Here is a 7,769-nt window from a genome sequence, read left to right on the forward strand (position 1 = left end):
CAGTATTGAGGGCATCCAAGTCTAGGTGACCTAAAAGAACTGAATGTTTAACACACACTTATTTCTAATGGAGCAATGCCTTCAAGAATTACATGCATCATATCCTGAGGTGTTTGTTCAATCAAGTTAAAGGCTGGAAATTCTACCAGCTTGCTCTCCGTTGATGCCAAATGTAGTCTTAAACTGTTCCTAAGATCCTCTGTATTTGCTTCTCAATGTCACTGCACTGCCGAACATGTCTTTCTAGTGTCCCTTAGTTCAAAGTTGTCTTGGTCAAAATACATTTGCGTGTCCTTAAATGAACATTCACACTGCCGGCACTTACTCTAGGCGAAACCAACAGCCTCTTTAATCCACAAAGCTCATGTTGTGCTAAGGTGTCTCCACATATCGACACTAATGCTCCAGATATTTCACGTTCACCAGCTGCAGTCTGATATTAACACCATCATATAGCATTTTCAAGTCCTCATACAACCTGCCCAAAATTCCATCCACTCCACAATCAGACAACTCACTCTTCTTTGCAACAGCCAGTAGACGGATTGCAGCAGGTTTTGATCTATATTTTGGATGAATGTTTCCTAATGTATAATAAAAACATCAGCAACTTATTCTGGGAAGCATGAGATCCAAGTGCATTGCAGATTTCAAATAATGATCTGTAAAGCAGAAGGTGGGGCTGAAAATAAAGGCTGTGATTTCATGAGCTCTCCATCTATGATGTCATAGAGAGAGCCACTTCTGTATTTTTGTGGCTCATCTGTCAGTTCTAACACTTTTGGATGGGACAATAACTGTTCTGAACTTGTAATCAGAGGTATGTAATGAAAACATTCAGGAACTGTGGCAAGAACCCTTTTTGTCCCTTTTTTCTACAGCAGGCGGTATAGCCAACAGAAAGCTCCTCTGACTCCACACACTTGACATTGTTCTTAATCACATTGTCCTGCCTGTATGCTGTCCAAACAGATGTGAATGGATCCTCAATCCGGTCCAATACTGCCAATGCTTCCTTTTCAAGTTCACTTCCCTGATGTTGAAATACAGTTTGTAGCTGACTCCTCAGACTAGTCACCAACAGAGCTTGATATTGCTGCATTGCTGCCAAGACATCATTCACACCTCTGCAGAACAGACAACAGGGCTCTAGAGTGCGACCATTTTGGGCGCACATGCGACCTAATTTCTCAAAGGTGCAACCAAAAAATATCAGAGGTCGCACCGGTATGACCAGCTGTAAGAGGGAGATACATTCTCTGCGATTCTCAAAAGTCTCCCTGTGGTCCAGCAACAGACACACATCAGGCCCATATAGTGGTCTAAGCCAATCAGAGACGGTGAAGGGCGGGACCTCTGTGTGTGTATCTTTGAAAACGTGTCTGCTGCGGTCACCCGAGACCGAAAATTCATAAGAAGAACGCGGACATATGCTGCGCAGAGCTGATGCTGTGTGATAAAGCTTGTTCCATACGCCACGAGAATGGAGAAATCTGTTCGTGTTCCCGAGGTGACGAGAACAAGTCGTTTGGGCCCGGACTTTTTAAAACGTGTGTGCAGAACTCATACGGCCCTCTGACCTGCAGCGCGCACACAAAGACAGACAGGGTTTAAAGACGTTTCGCTGCTGAACAGCAGAAACCGCAGTTTAAGTGAACATGTGCGGAGGAGGAGGATTTGTTGCTACTATGTGGGTTTTGCTAATTTGCTGTTGACCTGAATGAGTGACGATAACGAGCCGGTAATGTTCAGGGAGGGGGCGTGACGTGCTCGTAGCGTTATAACAGACTGAACAACCTGTGTGGTTCCATCCATGAAGGCCGAGTCACTCTGACTGACAGCAGTCAGCTGGTTTAAGGAGTTATAGAACATGATGAACGCCCATTTAAAAAGTATTGTTATTATCCTGCTACAGTGGAGCATTGTCTGCCAGGATGATATCTGCATACAGCTAAAACTGTAACAGACAGAATGAAAAGTCTGTCAGCTGGAGCTCAGCTTTAGAAAGAGAGGAGAAACTGAGGAAGAGAGGTGAGGAAGATGAGAGAAGAGATACTGTAGCTGCATCAAAAACGTGTTGAAGAAAACAAATATATATCTCAATCACAACTATTAAATAAATAAAGGTGTATATAATTTAAATAATTTTTAATTCCAATTGCCAGATAGATAAGTGAGGAGCGACAGCCAGAAAATACAGAGAGAAAGCAAACAGGGAACTGAAGAGTGCTGTAACTTTGAATCTTCATCATGGATTTCTGACAGGCAGACTTGTTGGCTAGTTTGTCTATAATTTGAATGAGTACTATCGGTACATGTATTTATTTATTTTTATTTACCTGTGTTCATTAAACAAGGTCCAAAGTCAGTTTAGGATGATATGTGATTATTAAGCCCGTTATTTCTAAAACTTTGGCTACAGCCCTGCGAGGCCGTCAGGTAAAGAGTAGATGTAGCTGCAGATGATGAGAGAAGATGTAAAGAACTTCTGTATTAGGATAGGTGTCAAGTTAAGGCCTGATCCATAAAATATATGGACAGTGATTAAAAAACAAACTGCTGTGTGATGTGTGATGCGGTGCACCTAACTTTTGTGCCGGTGCACCCAAGAAAAAAAGGTTAGGCGCACCGGTGCAACCAGTGCAAAAAGTTAGTCTAGAGCCCTGTGTTAGTAAACTTGATTAGTTTTTGTGTTGTGTCTCCTTTCTATTGGCTGTTGGCAACACGTGTTTGCAGATGGGTTAAGGGTGAGCCTATTAGAATATGAGAGAGCCTGTTCATGAAGAAGGTCATGACTGAAGAGTGTATGAACGTTCAAGGAGAGCAGCTCACTGTTCACTGGTGCTTTTGTTCTTTTGTGAAAAGGTAACGGCAATTAAATAAAGAGATGTTTGTTTCAAATAACAAAAGTTAAAGCTGTGCCTGTTTTATTGCACAGTCAAACTAATTTCATGACAAATAGCCTATATCATAGAATTTTAGTCGATTTTTAGTCGTTAAAAAATGTTGATGACTAAAATGTGACTAAAATCAAATGACATTTTAGTCACAAGACTAAATAAAAACTAAATCAAAAATTGCTGCCAAAATTAACACTGATATGACTACACATACTTATAGGTATGCTTACAATGAAGGGTTAACTACCAAATAATTTAATTGTCAGAAACAGAACTCAGCCTCATAAATATCCATTTTTACAGTGAGCTCCCAAGGAGCCATGCACAATCACTACCTTCACATGAAATAAACCACATCATAAAGTGCTGCTTACCTTTCAGAGGAATCAAACTTCTAAAGCAATATGGCGCCCTGCACAAACTTCTCTCAGCAACTACGGTGTCACTGAAGAAAAGTGCAGCATGTGAGCTGTCACTCCAACCAAACCAACCGTGCCTCTGCACCACCTGCTGGCCAACCGGAACAGACTTACATGTATATCTGCATATCTAATGGTTGTTCTGTATCGTCTTTATTTTTACTTTATCTGTTGTTATGCTGCTCAGGACCTTGTTTCGATGCTGCTGCAATGACTTCATGTTCCTCGGCCACACTTGGAGGAGCTGTTCACGTCCACAGGGAGGAAAGGAGACAGCGTGCTGATGGAGCAAACTCTGTTTACCATGTGGGGTAACATCGGCTTACAAGGATTCAACCTCCAATCTCAAAAACACATTATGGTAAGAAGTCTTGTGTCTGTATTTGTGTATTTGTAAATATTAATAAAACAGTTTTACAAATATTTGATTTCACGCCTTTGCGTCTAGATCAATTGATGCGAAAATCGAAGCAAGTGAACCTGTGACTAATTAATCTGGGTCTAAGCTGTGTCTTCTGCTGCTGTCCAACAACACTCCGCCGCATCCGTGTCCGGCTGCCGTTAAAAGAAAACAAGCGGTCGCTGCAGCAGTCATACAGCTAACATCAGGAGGAACATGCTAAACAAACAGTGACACATTCAACAGAAGGAACTCTACAGTACGAGAGCAGGTAGGAGTTTTCTCTGACACATAGAAAGTGTCATCTAAGAACTTCCCGTTTGTGAACCCAGAGATAGCGAGTAGGATGTCAAAATGAGTGACAGCATGTAGCTCAGTCAGCAGGATAAAACCTGTTTGTAGTGCCTTTCACTGAACATGGAGGCCTTTCTTCATGGCTGTTCACTTTAATGAAGATGTGTTAAAGCACCAGAGCTGCTGAACTCCTTGTGTGTGAGAGCCTGTTTGGTTTATGTCATTTGAAATTGAACATGATCAAAGTGCTGTGCGTTCACATTAACTTTATTAATACCCATGGAGTCATTGGGTTGTGTTAGCAGCATATACAACAACTGACAGTAAACACAATGCATGTGTTGATGATTTTCTGTGTCCTCTTCACAGATACTGTGTGTTGATACCCCAGTATTTTCTGAGCCAGTCATCTACAAAGTAAGTTACTAACACAGCCACAACTGTTATGTTGTGTTATTTTAAATGATACAATGATTCTGTACATGGTTTGTAAACCTTCAGCTGTAATGGAAACAGTAGTGCTTTTTATATTGTTAGAATGGAAATGTAACCGTGCCCTGACAGATTTGTTTTCTTCTTTTCTTCTTCTTAGAATTCTTTTCTTCTTTCACATTAAAAAGAAGAAAATGAATCATAATATTAATTAATAATAATTAAGAAGGAGAGGTTGGTGTCTTTAGATAAGCATGTGTTTCAGAGATTCAGTGTAGTTTGAGTGTGAGTACCAGTATGTGTTTGGCATGGTGTGCTGCTGATTTTGATTGAGCTTTGTATTCTTTCAGGTCTTGTATACATTCAAAATGAGTACTGTGATTAAGTTTGTGCGGCATTATTATCAATACGTAGGGAGTGGCAGAGATGCCTGATTGTCAGGGCTCCTTGTACAAACAGAGCACAGTGTTGAGTAATAGGGCATAGAAACTTCAAGGTCCGCCAAAGAAACTGTTATTACTAACAGCAGCGTTACAGTGAGGAAACATACAATAATTATTCTATAACCCTATTCCCAGTTTGTTTGGGTGTTGTCAGAGCTTATTGCCTTTGATTAGGTGGTTGTTGTTGCAAAGAGCGTAAGAGAACCACACAGCCTCTGCTCTCTTGTTTCTGTGCTCCTGTAATACCTTTCATTCTGCTCTGTAGCCACTTAAGGTTTATATCCATTTTGATGTCGTTGTTGTCACATACACACTGTCACAAATGTTTAATTGAACGCTGGCTATCATACACGGGAAGAGGGATGCGATAGACGTGTATCCAGTGATTAGCCTGGCTGCCTCTTTAAACCCCTCTGGAAATGGTAAAAGCATTTTTGTAACTTCTATACAGATCCACAGTTTACTAAACATCGCAGATTGACACTAAGAGGAAAGATGTTTTATATAGGCTACTATGAATGAGCTGAGACACTCCATAAATCATGTGTACAGGTGTACCTGAAGGGGCAGATGAAAGCTACAGACAGCAGGTCATCAGCTCTAACAGAAGAGACGACTCAACAAAAAGGCACGAGACGTCGTACAATATGTGGTCTTAATAATACAGTTACATTGTTCTAAGTGTTTTGTTGTTGGATTTCAGTTACCACCCCCATGTACGTTGGTATCAGACGGTCAACTGTGCAGTTGCAAGAGTGATCTTGCTGAACCCAGAAAGTCAGCGCTGTGATTTCTTCTCTGACAGAGTCATCTACAGGTCTGTCAGGACCAGACCACCAGTGTTTGCTCACTCACTTTCATCACATCCAACATTCAGTGGAACTTTCTGTCCAGAGCATTTTACACTGGTGGTAGTGGGTACATGTTCGGCATGCCAGTCTGTAAATTAGACAAACAAACGGTGTCACACAGTTCCGGGTTACAGTTTAATGTAAAGGGCATCTCATTCAGTCACTTTCCTTTGGTGCTACTGTGATTGTTCTGTATTCTGTTGTTTCTGAATAATACAGCTGTCTCATAATTGGATTTAAAGGAAATCTACATTTAATTTGTGATTACATTATCATGAAATTTGATTGGCCTAACATTATACTAATTTAGCAAAGATATCTTTACTCTGCTGCAGTTACATTCATTCATGTCAGGGAACAAACTTCTTTGTTTGCACAGACTCAATATACCCGCCCTCATTTGTGTCAGATTTTCATTGTATACATTACATAACAGTAGAATAAAGCTTGCCCATCTGATTCCTAAGACCTTCTATCAGCAGCAAATATGTAACTTGGTTGTTGGTGCATTTCTTGACTGTCAGTATACATGATTCCTTGTGGTTGCTCACCTGAGGGAAGCTTCCAAGGAATTATAGTGGTTTATTGGTTCACCCTGACAAAGAATGAGGAGGGATATAGGGGGAGATTATAGAGTTTGAGAGATGATCATGAAACAATGTAGAATATTAATGTTCCCTTTTGTGTTTTTGCAAATTGAAATCGTAAATTGCCTTAAATGCTTCAGAATTGCAAACAAGTGACCTGGTATGGAGGAAACTTGGAGTGTGTTGATGCCCTCTTTTTGTTCTGCAGTGGCAGAGTGAATGGTCGTCATTACAGAGCCGACCTGGAGCTTTACCAGAATATTGTTGCTGAACAGTGCTGCTGGGAAATGAAGTCCAACGAACCCGTTCTCAAACTAGTCAAACAGCAGCAGGGACACTGGGAAAGACTTGTCAGGACTAAGGTACTCAACTTGTGTTCAGTCTACAGCAGAAATATAGAATTTTTCCACATCGTCTTCTGATTGATTTAACAGGTGATTTATCTATATATATATATCTAATATTTTTGTGAGTCACGACATGGATCACCTTGACGACGAGGAAGAAACACCAAACGGTAAGCTGCTGGAGACTGACTTAATTTTTGTGATAATACCTACCGTACTTTCAGTGAGAATGATTCGCCCTCTTGTGGTTTTGTGGTTTATAGGGAACACAGGAGAGGACAACTGCTATGTGAATTCAGAGAGCGGTAGTGAAAGTGACTGAACATCTAGCTGTGCATGCATTCATACTTATTCATCATAGGATCACAGGACTGTTATAAAGTTTACACAGTTAAGTGATCTGATTTATACTATAGAAAGAGATTTTTGCTCTGAGATGCAGAGAGCCGTTTGTGTTTCATGCAAATATTTTACATCAGACAATGTTACTTTTGAATTATTAGTCTGTTGGAAAAAAATATTCTCCCTTGCTGTCATCAAAGTAAATAGTGTTCAGTACAGAGTAAGTAATAAGAGTAATCAGAGTAATTAATTCTCACCAAGTGGCATCAAAAAGTATGGAAGAAAATCATATAAAACAAATAACATAAAAAAACTATGAAACCTGTAGTAATATACAAATGCTCCACCATAGTATAAAGTATAGTTCACGTGAGGAGCAATATTGTGGTTATTATATCAAACGGTCATTCTGCCTGTTGGCATTTTGGAGAGAGAGAGAGAGAGAGAGAGAGACACAGTTTGAACATTTCTAACTATTTACCAGTGGGCATTATGAAAATGTACAGTTTATTATTTATAAAGATCAGCAGAAAATACTATTCTGACTGCACACACACACACACACACACACACTCTGTCTGCTCTCTGACTGCAGACACGCACACGCGCACACTCCGACTGCTCGCACACGCACGCACGCACTCCCGACTGCTCTCTGACTGCACACACACACTCCCGACTGCACGCACACACACTGACTGCACTCCGACTGCACACACACACTCTGACTGCTCTCTGACTGCAGACGCACACA

Source organism: Parambassis ranga, unplaced genomic scaffold, assembly GCF_900634625.1.
Source record: "Parambassis ranga unplaced genomic scaffold, fParRan2.1 scaffold_31_arrow_ctg1, whole genome shotgun sequence".
Classification (NCBI taxonomy): domain Eukaryota; kingdom Metazoa; phylum Chordata; class Actinopteri; family Ambassidae; genus Parambassis; species Parambassis ranga.